General features: G+C 44.7%; 1 long non-coding RNA gene across 1 annotated transcript; it reads left to right on the top strand.

Moving 5' to 3' along the window:
* Window positions 1-616: 616 nt before the first annotated feature.
* On the top strand, window positions 617-1,817 carry LOC119656836. Its single transcript, XR_005250105.1, has 2 exons — window positions 617-1,594; window positions 1,658-1,817. It is a non-coding gene; the product is annotated as an uncharacterized LOC119656836 (long non-coding RNA).
* Window positions 1,818-13,307: the final 11,490 nt, after the last annotated feature.

The following is a 13,307-nucleotide window of genomic DNA, read 5'->3' as shown; positions in this document are numbered from 1 at the left end:
GGGTTTTCGGTACATCTCGCTCATGCTCAAGGGCAAAACAATTTGAAATCGTGTGTACTCGCACTGATTTCCCCCTTGAGGGGCAAGGGGGAGTGAAGTAGCTGTCTAGTATCTAACTGTGGTTTTGCCCTTGAGCATGAACGAGATGTAAGGAAAATCCGATCATGTGTTTGACATAACGCCCGGACTTGCCAATGAATTGGTCACAGTTAGATATTAGCCCTTGAGCATGAGCGAGATGTAACGAAAATCCGGTCAGCTGTGTTTGACATACCGCCCGGACTTGTCAATGGATTGGTGACATTGGCAAGTTTTTGCTTATATACAAGTGAATACGTGAAGCAATTTTTTGCTATATGGGTGAGCCCGCCGTAGTACCAGAATAGCAAAAGCTTACCGATCTCTCTCTTACCAATACGATTTGACGAAGATTATGCCTTTTCCTTGTTTAGCATGTGTACAGATGAGCTTCTGCAAGCGCATTCGCACGTGGGATCATTTTAGTAAGGGTACTGCCTATAGTAGATCTACTGTGGAATTGGTGAGCTCCGCAAGTTTTTGCTATGTGTAAGTGAATACGTCAAACAACTTTTTTGATAGATGGGTGAACACGGCAGTATTACTAGATTTGCAAAAGCTCACCGATCTCTCTTTTACCAATACGATTTGAGGAAGATTATGCCTTTTCTTTGTTTAGTGTCTCTGATGTGCAGTGCATTCGCAAGTCGGGTCATTTTAGTGTGGGTACTGCCTATAGTAGATCTCTGTGCCTAGGGTATAATTGATGCAAATGGATGGGTCGACATTCCATCCACAATGTCGCTCGCATCGTTAATTACAATCAAAATGTCACTTTGACACGGTTCGTTCTGATATCAGATCGTCTCCTTCGGAATTAAGCGTTTTAGTTTTAGTTTTCTGCAGATAGCAGGTTGTGGGCTGGGATACGATCAACCCTTCTTCGTGGCGGATTTTTTTTAAATAATTAGTTTCCTTCCAAGTTGGTACATGAATGGGTGTATTATACAAGTTTCGAATATGTTTCAAAAACGAAAGGTGATTTCGATGATTTTTTTTTTATTTTAGTCTTATCTTGGGCCATTGTACCGTTATCCGTCATCAAATCGCGGGGCATCGAAGACCGCGTTCCCCCCCAATTATTAGCTTAATAATTTTTAATTTTGCAAGTCCCTACCACATCAGGGCAAAATCAAAAATGCCTGCTGTAAAGGAAGGGATTTTCAGTGAGATATCATATACGGTGATCGCAGGCAACGTATTCATAAACATATGTAAAACGGGAAATTTACTTGTTTAAGCGAATATCGTAAACCTCGGTAAACTGCGGCATCGTTTATTACTGACCCTTGTCACCAAGTGTGGAAAAGCTAGGGATTGCGGGACTTCTACTTCCAACCTCAATTGTAAATATCTGCCCAAAGTCCTGATTTGAACCCTATCGAACATGCTTGGGACCACTTGGAGAGAAAGTTGCATTCTATCCGCCTCACAGACAAAACCCAATCGAAACAGCGGCTGATGTTAGAATGAAATGCAATTTCCACCAAATATATTGACAAATAGATTATGGAAAGTAATTAGGATGAAGAAATACACAACGAAATATTCAATAAAATATATTTTCTTCAAATTTCAGGGGAATATTTTACATTCATTTGTTTATCTAACCTTGCATTCAATTTATTGGAACCAGTTTGGGGCCAGCGAAAAGAATTTTGAGAATATCTTTCAATATACTAACACCATACATATGATTTTCAACTGAATCAACAAAACAATATAAGTATAATCGATTATCGTTGTTTGTATTTTTATTCATTATTGGGTATAAATTTGGCAGATGTTTCAATGTTTTTTTTCCACCTCGGTGTACTGACTTTATTATAGAAGTATATATATTGTTAAATAATAATGAGAATAACACAAACACAGTTAAGTTTGAAAACCTGGTGTGAGTATAATTTTCCGTAGAATGCTGTCCACGCACACGCTGCGTAAGTTGAGGTATCGTCGTCTATTCCTTCTCTTCGACCCCAGTGTGTCTAGAAGGGGGATTCGAGCTTCTGACGGACTCAGTTTAACCTAAGATACCTTTAGAATATTTTTGTCTATTTTTCACGGAAGATTTTTACAAATAACTCATTGATGATATTAATGATTATGCGAGTTATATTTTATTTGAGTCGTTAGGTGCTCATTCAAGAATGAACAAGATGAGATGAAAACTTCATTGATTAATCCAATCCATCCAGTCAATAGGATGAATGACTGTTAAAAGAAATATTATCTTTTCAATCTATTGTTCCACAAGTTTATGAGGCTTGGTTATACTACGCTGCTCTCACTTCCAAAAAGAAAGGAGTTCAAGTTAAGCAAACTTTAAAATTCGACCTATGATGGATTGTTTCAATCACAAAATGGACGAAATATGTTACCCATCTCGCGAGCTCACCATTCAGAAGAGCATAGTTCTGTGGAGGAGTCAACTGGCATTGAGGCAATTCCTTAAAGAAAAACGCCATAAATATGGTATCAAATAAGGAAATAAGGAATCTGAAAAGTTTGCATTTAGTGCCTACGGCGAAGTTAGCCAGAGAGGAAAGTACGGAAACTCTCAAATTGGGAGAAACTGGAAATCCGACTACGGCCGGCCCGTCCGCGATGCTTTATTGTGCTCCGCACCAGGGCTTACATCCACGCGTCTCGCGGGGATTAGGACCGGTGTGCCGGGAGGTGATCAAATCAACGAGAGAGATCTCAATGAAGCTGGTCCCTCCCACAGGAATACGAACACGAAGGCGGGAAGGAAGAGGACGTATGCGCAAGCTGCGGCCTCTGTTCTGACTGCTGCCGTGGGAGTTTGCTCCAAGGATGGCATAATGTCAGAGGGACAATTTACCATCCTCCAGGAATGCCTGTGGAAGAAAATGATGGAGCCTGGAACGAAGCCACGATTTAACGATCAAGGTTTTCGTGATGGGCTTCTACATTTGGAGTGCATTGACGAGGCTGCCTTAAAGTGGCTCCAGCAGGTAATCCCAACTTTGAGTTCCGGCGGTCGGCCCAAGTTCACTATTGTGAACACTGAGCTACGCAGGACAGAACATGTCGGATGTTGGCTACCGAGCCCTCGAAGGAAGGCAGAGGACATCATCCGCTTGCTGGATGAACCGAACCCGGGCATGGACTTTGGGCACTGGAGGGTAAAGTTCATGAATGCCAGGAAGGACCAATCTACAAACGTGGAGGGCTTCAACTTGGTATTCGAACTGGACCAACAGAGTCTGAATGTGCTCAGGGGAAGTCACCATATGGTGCTCCACTTTTCCTATATAGACTGAAATTCAGTCATATCAGGAAACTGTAGGGCATCATCTCCATTTTGAGAGCGAAGAACAATGATGGTCTTCGCCTCACACAACATAGAGCAAATTGCAGCATCTTCGGTGCGCTCTGGATAGTGCATACAGGGGCGGAACCCCCGTATGGGGGCTCGCACTGGGGAAGGGACTACAGAGTGAATCCTACCTGCTAGTAACTTCTACACTTTCCAAGGAACAGGCGGAAGCAAGGAAAGCCAGAGACGTGAACGAAACTGACTTGATGCCAGTTCGAGTGATCGAATCTATGCAACCCGGACACCGCAAACCAAGTAAGGTGCTAAGTAGAAAACAGACGAATTCTCTGCGGGATGAGGTGAGATCTTTCGTGGATGAGAACATGGGAATTGCGGTACTCCCAAGTACGGCTTTTCTCAGAGAAATCAATCACGAGGGGATCGAGTCTCTGACGGTACGGTGTGGGGGAAACCCCGTCATACGCGGACTGCCGCATACGCTTCTGTTTTCCATAAGACAATAGACTAAGTTTATGTCGAAAAACATAAAGATTGGTCAAATCAACCTGCAGCATGCCAAAGCTCCCTCCTACTTGTTGGCAGCGAGAATGACAAAGCTACAGGATTTCCCCTATATCTTTCTGGTGCAAGAACCGTGGGTTCGATTTAACAGAATCTGTGGTATTGTATCAGTAAAGGGGGCTAGGATCTTCTACGACGAGAGATCCATAAGACCGAGAGCTTGCGTCCTGATGTCAAGACGGTTAGAGGCAACTATGCTGAGACAATATTGTTCCCAGGACTTAGCTACAGTCATCATACAATACCAGATAAATGGCGAGAGGAAAAACATCATAGTTGCCTCAGCTTATTTACCCTATGATTCTTTGTATCCTCCACCGACGCAAGAACTTGGGGATCTGGTGGCGTATGCAGAATCAAGTGGCCTCGAACTCTTAATAGGTTGCGATGCGAATGCTCAACATATTTGTTGGGGCAGTAGGAAATGCAATCCAAGAGGAGAGAAGCTATTTGATTTCATCATTTCAGCTGGTCTTATCACTGCAAACGTGGGGTGCGCCCCTACGTTCGTGGGAGCGAGAAGAAGCGAAGTAATTGACCTAACAATCTGTACCCCAAAATTGTTAGAGTGCTGGCGAGTGCTAGACGAGGTCTCACTCTCAGATCACCGATATCTAGAATTCAATCTGACTATTGCGGGCGAACAGTCTGCAGTACGAAGACGGAACCCTAGGAAAACGGATTGGGCAAAGTTCAATGAACTTCTTGGCAATAAAGTACAGTTCCCTAGGCGACTAAGGACTCCTTTGGTGCTGGAAGATGAATTGAAAACTCTGAACTACACACTTTTAGAGTGTTATGAAGAGGCTTGTCCTATTTCCCGAGGCCAAAGCGGTAAAACGGTTCCTTGGTGGAATCGAGAACTGCAAAAACTCAGGAAATCAACCAGGCGACTTCTAAATCGTGCTTGCAAAAGTAACAAGAACGAAGACTGGTTAAATTTCAGGAACTCACAACGTGAATATAAGAGGCTCGTGAGGTGCTCGAAACGAGACTCCTTTAGAGCGTACTGTGAGGAACTGGAAGGCGAAAGGGAGACTTCAAGGTTGTGCAGAGTCCTCAAAAGGGATGAGTCGGCTAAGTTGGATTCTCTTAGAAAACCCGACGGTACTTTCGCGAGCTCCAGACTGGACTCAGTGCAGACCCTCCTGGAAGTACACCACCCTGGCGAACAGGTGAGAGAAGTGGTAGGGGGAGAGTTGACGGTTCTTGCAACCCCTTCAACACGCAAGCGTTGCAAGGGGAACTGGAACACTGCGAAAGCGGTTGTTACCCATGAAAAGGTGACAGCTGCCATACTGTCCTTTGAACATTTCAAAGCACTTGGCATGGATGGTATCTATCCGGCAATGCTAAAGGAGGGTATGGAGCATTTAGAGCGACCTCTAAGAAATATATTTCGAGGATGTCTTACTCTGGGCTACGTGCCTTCTTCTTGGCAACAGGTTAAGGTAGTTTTCATACCGAAACCTGGGAAAGATGACTATTCTAATCCAAAGAACTTCAGACAGATCAGCTTGACTTCATTCTTGCTGAAAGGTTTGGAGAGACTGGTGGAGCGTCACATTCGTGGAAAAGCACTTAGGTCACACCCACTTAGTGAAAACCAATATGCTTACCAACGTGGAAAGTCCTGTGAGTCTGCTCTTCATTCTTTGGTCACAAAGATAGAGGATGCAACTTTGAATGGTGAGTACGAGATGGGAGTGTTCGTGGACATAGAAGGGGCTTTTGACTGTGCGCCTTTTCAAAAACTTTGTGATGCCGCCAGAGCGCATGGTGTTGATGATGCTTTAATTAAGTGGATCCATGCTATGCTAATGCAAAGATTGCTGTGCGCTGAGGTAGGGGTCGATCGCTACCTGACTACGGAGACAACGAAGGGCTGCCCGCAAGGAGGTGTGCTTTCGCCGCTTCTGTGGAGTATGCTGATCGACTCACTGCTATGCGAACTGCAAAACTTGCCAATACACGTTCAAGCTTATGCTGATGACGTGGCTGTACTTGCTGTTGAACGGGATCTTGGAACGGTGTGTAGGAATATACAGCGTGCCGTTAATTTGATAGACAGCTGGTGCCTTAGGCATGGTTTGTCAGTTAATCCAAATAAAACCACAACGGTTTTATTCACAAAAAGGAGAAAACTGGATGGATTTTGCCTCGCTGAGATGAGGGGTACTACCCTTCAACTCTCCGAAGAAGTGAAATACCTGGGGGTTACTCTAGATAAAAAGCTTCTTTGGAACAAACATGTAGATGTAAAGATGAAACGAGCTCTCACAGCTTATGGGCTGCGCAGACGGACCTTTGCCTCGACATGGGGACTCAGGCCTCATGTGGTAATGTGTATATACGTTGCCATCATTCGGCCGATGTTCGTATATGCATCCGTAGTGTGGTGGGTTAAGGTGAGACAAAAAGGTTTTCACCGTAAACTAGCCGCACTGCAAAGAACTGTTTGTCTGGGTATCACTGGTGCCATGAGCACGACATCCGGCGCAGCTCTGAATGCACTACTCAATTTGCAGCCACTGGATATATTTATTCAAAGCACTGCAATGAGAGCAGCTCATAGGCTAATTCGATTAGATCTATGGGAAAACAACGGATGTGGGGGGCACAGAGCATTGGAAGAGTTACTGGGAGGACTGAATCCAGTTCTTACAATGCCTTCCGATTCTCGTGTCCCCATACATCTGTTTGGTAGAAGATATGTAGTTACCCTGAAGCGTAGAGAGGACTGGGAAGACCCAGAGGAATGCGTGGAGGGATATACGGAAGTCTTCTATACCGATGGCTCAAAAACAGAAGAGGGTTCTGGAGCCGGAGTCTACCTCTCGAATAAAAACGAGAAGCGGGCTTTTCCTTTGGGACAATATGCAACGGTTTTTCAAGTCGAACTTTATGCGATCCTAAGGGTGGCAAACAGGGTGATTGACGAGCGGTTGAAGGGCAGGCGCATCGCAATCTGCAGTGACAGTCAAGCTGCACTGAGGGCATTGAGCAGTCCTTTGATCACCTCGAAAATCGTTCAGGAATGCAGAAACCGTTTGAACTCTATGTCTAGATTCAATACGGTGGAACTACTCTGGGTACCTGGTCACTGTGGCATAGAGGGAAATGAAATCTCGGACGCTTTAGCGAAAGAGGAGTCAATCTCCCCTATGCCGGGACCGGGCCAGCAATTGGGGTATCAGTAGCATTGGCTAAATCTGTTTTCAAAAACTGGGAACAAGTTTCCCATAATGACAGGTGGCAGAGCCTAAATGCTGCTCGACACACCAAACTTTTCCTGCCAGAACCCAACATACGTACCGCAAAGTTTATCCTGTCGAAAAGCAGGAGGACCTGCAGGTGTATTGTGGGCATTGTGACAGGCCATAATTCACTAGCTGGGCATATGTTCAGAATAGGAATTACCGAAGATGATACGTGTCCCTCCTGTAATGAGGAAGCGGGATCCACGGAGCATTTCCTATGTGAATGCCCTGCCTATGGACGCATCAGACATCAGATCTTTAGTGCCGATGTTCTCCAATTACGACGGGTAGCATCACATCCACTAACGGAAATCCTACGATACGTTAACGAATCCGGAATATTCCGTTAGACGGGGGACGCGAGTACAATGGGCCAACACGGCCTGAGTGCTCAGAAGCTGTAGCTTCTCCCCACCATACACACCCACACACACACACATGTGTGCTTGCTGAACCAAATAGTTTATTTAGTATACAAAATTCACGTATATGAAGGGTGGAAAAATATTGAGGTAAGTGGACTAGCACATGTTTCCAAAATTCTTGTTAAATTAATGGAAGGACTCGATGCCAAAGACACGCCTTGTACACAGACAGTTTTTTTTTAATATATATTGTACCGGGACTCGTAGGGCGAATAGAAACGGAAATCCTCCTGAAGTAGTAACAAAAAAGTTACCAAAATAGGAAACGGTTTGCATGTATACGAAATAAGGAATCTGTTGCTGTAAATGGAGAGACAAAAGAGATGTTTTGAACATCTCTAGCGAACATGGAGCCAAACTTATAAAAACGAGAAATAAAAGAAGCCAGGAAAAGCAAAAATCAGGAATTATGGTTGCATATAACAAGAACATGAAGGGAGTTGACTGACAGGATCAGATGTTATCCTATTATCCACTCATGCACAAAACGATGAGACATTACAAGAAACTTGGCATTCATATATTTCATGAAACGCTGAATAATGCATATTTCCTTTACAACAATCAACAAATATAGGGAGAAGTTGCTAGTTGCGAACGGGAGAAACTGCTTGAGAAGAGAAGTAACGAAACGATAGTAAACGAGAAATTATAAAAATATGAATAGTTTTAAAAGAGTTTAAAATAAAACACTAACGACAGTTTATTTGATTAAAGAATAGAGAAGAAACAAATAGAAAAACCTTTGCAGTGTGATTTTGCCAAATGTACATAAATGTACGTGTAAATACTTTAATTTAATACTGATTAGTAGGTATTTGAAACGTAATTTGCTTCTCCAGGATAGGTGGAAGTTATCACCACAAATTCGCTGAATCTTTTTTATCTATTTACAGAAACGAACTAAGAGAGAAGTTCGGTAAAATGGAAATGGAAAATGATAGCCTGCGAATAGAAAATAAAAAATTGAAAGAAGAGGTCCTGAAATGCAGCCAAGAAAAACATGACTTGGAGTAAGGTGAAAAAATATTTACCGATGGGCAAATAAAGAAATTATTTATTCGACTGGAGCAAGATCTTACAAGCTGCTCCTGAAAAGAAATTTCCCGTACCCATCGGTTAGAACGCTGTAAAGATGGGCCAAAAAATTAATATCCAGCCTGGAATATTGAAGCCGATTTTGAAAATGATGAAGAATGCCGCTTTACCTCTGGACAAAATTTGTACCCTTTCATTCGATGAAAAGAAAGTAAGAGGGGCGTATGGTTACAGCCAATCAGCGGATACATCTTTATGCCCAGCTGCCAATGTGCAAGTAGCAAAGTTTACATGTATTTTCGGTAATTGGAAGCAGCCTATATTTTCAACCGGAGGAGCTCCTCTCAGCTGCAGACGAAAAAGGGTATACATTCAGATAATAGTCAGCGATTTAAACGCGACTAATCAAGCCCTTCACAGAGAATTAGGGGTGACATTTGAAAAGCTTTCGTAAAATTCTTCCCATATACAATTTCACATATAACAAGATTTTGGTCTTTTAGAATTATCAACCCATCGCGCCCGGACAGCAAAATCTTCGTGTTCTTTGATGTTCCTCATCTAATAAAACCCCTGGGAAATCACTTCGTCGATCGAAGCTTCATTTTTCAAGGCGTGACAATCGGGGGCGATATTATAGAAAAGCTTTCATCCTTTACTTCAGATGAACTGAGCATCACATATAAGGTTTCCTTGGCAAATTTCAATGTGAAAGGGACACAGTGGCCAATAAGTTTTTCTCCTACACCATTACTATGGCTCTCTCTAGGGATGGAGCGCTTGATTGCCTTGATGGTAAACTGTGGTTGCAATGATCAACGTTTTTAAAATTGGTGTTGCTATATTTAACTTACTTCGAAGACTTCAATTGTTACAATAAACGGCTGGTTCGACGTTCTAAACGTAAGCGTTCCAAGTGGTGATTGCAAAGATAGAGCGTTCAACCTAACGAATCAAATGCAGGATAAAATCATAACGGACATGAACCGGACAATGCAAGACCTACGAGTAAAGGGAAAGACAATACTACTTCCTTTTCAAAAAGGTTTTATTTTGTAGAATCCTGTAAAGTAAATAAAAATAAAATAAAATGTTCAAATGTATCTTGCAAACGAACGATACACTTGTCGTCTGTTTAACTATTTGTTGAAGAGATTTCATTCAGTTTCAGTACGATGGACTCGAGTACTTGACGGGTTTCATTTGCCATAAAATGAAGACTTTAAGACTTTGCCATAAAATGAAGACTTTAAATTCGGAGTCCACTGAGGTGTTTTTTTTTTGATAGGGTAGGTAAATGTATTTACGCGCACACTGTTGGATTCCGGTTTCGGTACGTCGTTGAACTACCAACAACTGTCAGTTTAAGGAACCCCCTGTCATCCGGCGCCTCCATCGGTCGAGCTCTATCTTCTTAGCAACGAGAAGGACCCGAACTTTATAGGCAACACGGCTCCACCTGTCAGCATTCCTCAGCATCTCTTCGACAATGTTGTCTGGAGAGAGATCCTCTGTGTTTAAATAGAGTTGCTGACGAACCCCATCCTACGTTCCACAAGAAAAAAAAGTGTGATGAGCGTCGTCCACAACTCCATTGCAAAACACAAAATCCGGAGATCGCTCCTTTCCAATCTTGTGCAGGTAAGACTGAAAACCGCCATGTCCACTTAAAAATTGGGTAAGTTTCATCATGCTTCCGATTTAGCGATGCTTCTAAGTTGTCAATGAGCCTCTAGTTTCACGAGCAACAGCCTCTCTTGGCTCATTTCCCTTGCGCTTGTATATGGCCTGACGCTCCTTAGCAAAAAAAGCAACGGGAATCACTCCCGCGATCATTATCGCGGCCAGTTGAGAGACAGTGCGGCACGCAGACACCAACCGCAAAGCTCCCCGTCTCTGTACTTGCGCGAAACGTTTACGATATACCTCCTTGCCAAGAGCGTCATCCCATGCCTCTGCGTCATAGAGCAGGACAGACTGCGTTGAAGTCATCAGGAGACGTCCCGTCGCCTCCTAGAGGCAGGACCCCCATCAAGTTGCCGAGTCTGCTTTCCGCCTGTTCGACAGTGCGTCCAGCAAAAAGCGCCACGACATCATCTGCATAGCCGACTAAGTGCGACTTTTCTGGTATATCGAGTTTAAGCGGACTATCATAGGTAGCGTTCCCGAGGTCCGACCCTAGGATAACCCCGACGTGACCTCCATCCTCCTCTGACCCTCTAGTGTTTCATAGAGCAGGGAGCGGTTCCTCAGATAGCCCTCCAAACTCCGCAAGAGATAGTTCGGCAGCCTCGCCTCGCCACTTTCCAACGAGCAGGAGAAGTGCTCTCCTTCAGGCAAGCGTTGAATGCGCCGACCAGTAGATCTGACCGGTGTTGGAATACCAGTTTGTATACCTCTGCTGGAATACCATCGGGTCCTGGCGCCTTCTTGCTGTTCATAGGGAGAAGTGCTTGTTCCAATTCTTTTATAGAGAAAAGTGGACATAAAGGGTGCGCAGGGAATGGTGCCCTTACAATGCGATCCATCTGCTTGGCCTTAAGTGAAGAGGGTTTCCGCAGAGCCCCGATTTTTCGGGTTACCAGTTTGTAACCGAGTCTCCATTCATCTCGTCGATCAGATCCTGCCAGAGGGGAGCTTTGCTCTTGTTTATTGCGCTGCAGAGTCTCCTGACGCTGACCAATGTGCGAGGCCAGATAAAAGCAGCAGGGTCACTCTCAAGACGATTCTACATCAACAACGGTCTACGACAAGGGGATGCCCTATCATGCGTCCTCTTTAACCTGGCCCTCGAGAAAGTGATCCGTGATGCTGATGTAAATGCAAGAGGTACGATCCTCTTCAAGTCCATCCAACTACTGACCTATGCTGAAGATATCGACATCATGGGAAGAACAACCCGAGATGTACAAACTGCCTTCATCCAGATCGAGCAGGCGGTAATCGGCGCGAGATCTCGGGCTGCACATCAATGAAGGCAAGACAAAATATATGGTGGCAACGTCAGCACCGAAGACGAATCAACCAACAACATCAAACCGCACTGGTCAAACACAAACACGAAGAAGAATAAGGATAGGAGAATACAACTTTGAGACCGTTGACAATTTCTCCTACCTAGGGTCGAAAATCACAACCGATAACAGCTACGATGATGAATCCGCGCACGGTTGTTGTTAGCCAACAGAGCCTATTTCATCTTACAAAAACTGTTCCGCTCGAAACGTCTCACCATAGGGTCAAAGCTCTTACTGTACAAGCCTATGATCTTGCCAGTCCTCATATATTCCTCGGAGGCTTGGGTTCTTAGCAAGAAAAATTGCGAACTCTTGGCTGCGTTCGAGAGAAGAATCCTCCGAAGAATTTTTGGCCCCCTACATGAGGATGAACGATTCCGTAGCCTACACAATGACGAAATCTATGAGCGATACCGTCCGGTTGTAGATAAAATCCGGCTCAATAGGTCAAGATGGGCGGGTTACTCAATCCGTATGGAAAGTATATAAGGGCAATATCTATGGTAGAAAAAGAAGACGAGGTAGACCCTGTCTAAGTTGGAGCGATGGCGTAGGCCAGGATGCCAGACAGCTTTTAGGGATATCGAATTGGTGGACCTCGGCGCAAACCGGAGTCTGGAGCTTCTTATTAAGGCAGGCCTAGACCGGATACCGGTTCTTGCGCCGTTGAAGATGATGATGAGAGTCTCCTTTTGGCTGATTTGTACTCTGTAATCATGGTACATACCTCCTCCCGGTCGCTTAGACGTTGTGTTAAGCAAGGGGGCCCTTGACACTCCTTCCGGAGTTTCGCGATTTCCACCGTTCACCAATACATAGAAGGTTTGCCACGTCTCGATGCCCTCCTGGGCCTGGAGGCTTCGCAGGCCACCGTTATCTGGTTCATAACTGAATTTACGACAGTGTCGGTTGCAGCGCCACCGCCCCCAAGAGTACCTTCCAGGTCGGCCCCACGTGTTCCAAGAGTTTGGACAAACCTCCCGGTGTTCACTTTCACGACGTTCCATGCACAGAAAGAGCCCGTGAGCAGTTGCTCTCTGGTGCATATTGATTTGCAGGATGCGAATCATGTTGATCACGTCCTAGCTCTTTCTAATTCTGCTCTGAAAACTGGACACCGCCCCGAGCCCGCAGTGTGCGCAACGTTCTCTTCAGTCGCACCACGGTCCCTGCAGAGGATGCAGCTTTCCTTTTCATTGCAGGTGTTCGCTTTATGGCCTGCCTGACTGCATTTACGGCATATTACTCTTCTATCAGGTCCCCGACTGGTTGCAGCGGTGTGCCCATAATCCAAACATCTGTAACATTTTGTTCGGGCGGCCCGGATTCGTATCCTACACGCTGTTTGGAAGCTTCCTCGCGTATTGCTTTGTAACTTCCACCACAGCTAGTTTTTGGGCTCTGGAGTTCGCAGAGGTAATATCAATTCAGGCATAGGTTACCTACGAACATTCGCGTTTGATGGCCTCTTCTACCTCGTTCTTTTCTGTGAGGCAGTCAAGGTCTCGCCGCCCCGAGCCTGCAGTGTGCGCAAAGTTCTCATCAGTCGCGCCACGGTCCCTGCATAGAACGCAGCTTTCCTTTTCATTGCATGTGTTCGTTTTATGACCTGCCTGATCTGCCAGGT

Source organism: Hermetia illucens, chromosome 1 (genome assembly GCF_905115235.1).
Source record: "Hermetia illucens chromosome 1, iHerIll2.2.curated.20191125, whole genome shotgun sequence".
Classification (NCBI taxonomy): Eukaryota; Metazoa; Arthropoda; class Insecta; order Diptera; family Stratiomyidae; genus Hermetia; species Hermetia illucens.
This window is presented reverse-complemented; position numbering and strand designations above follow the sequence as displayed.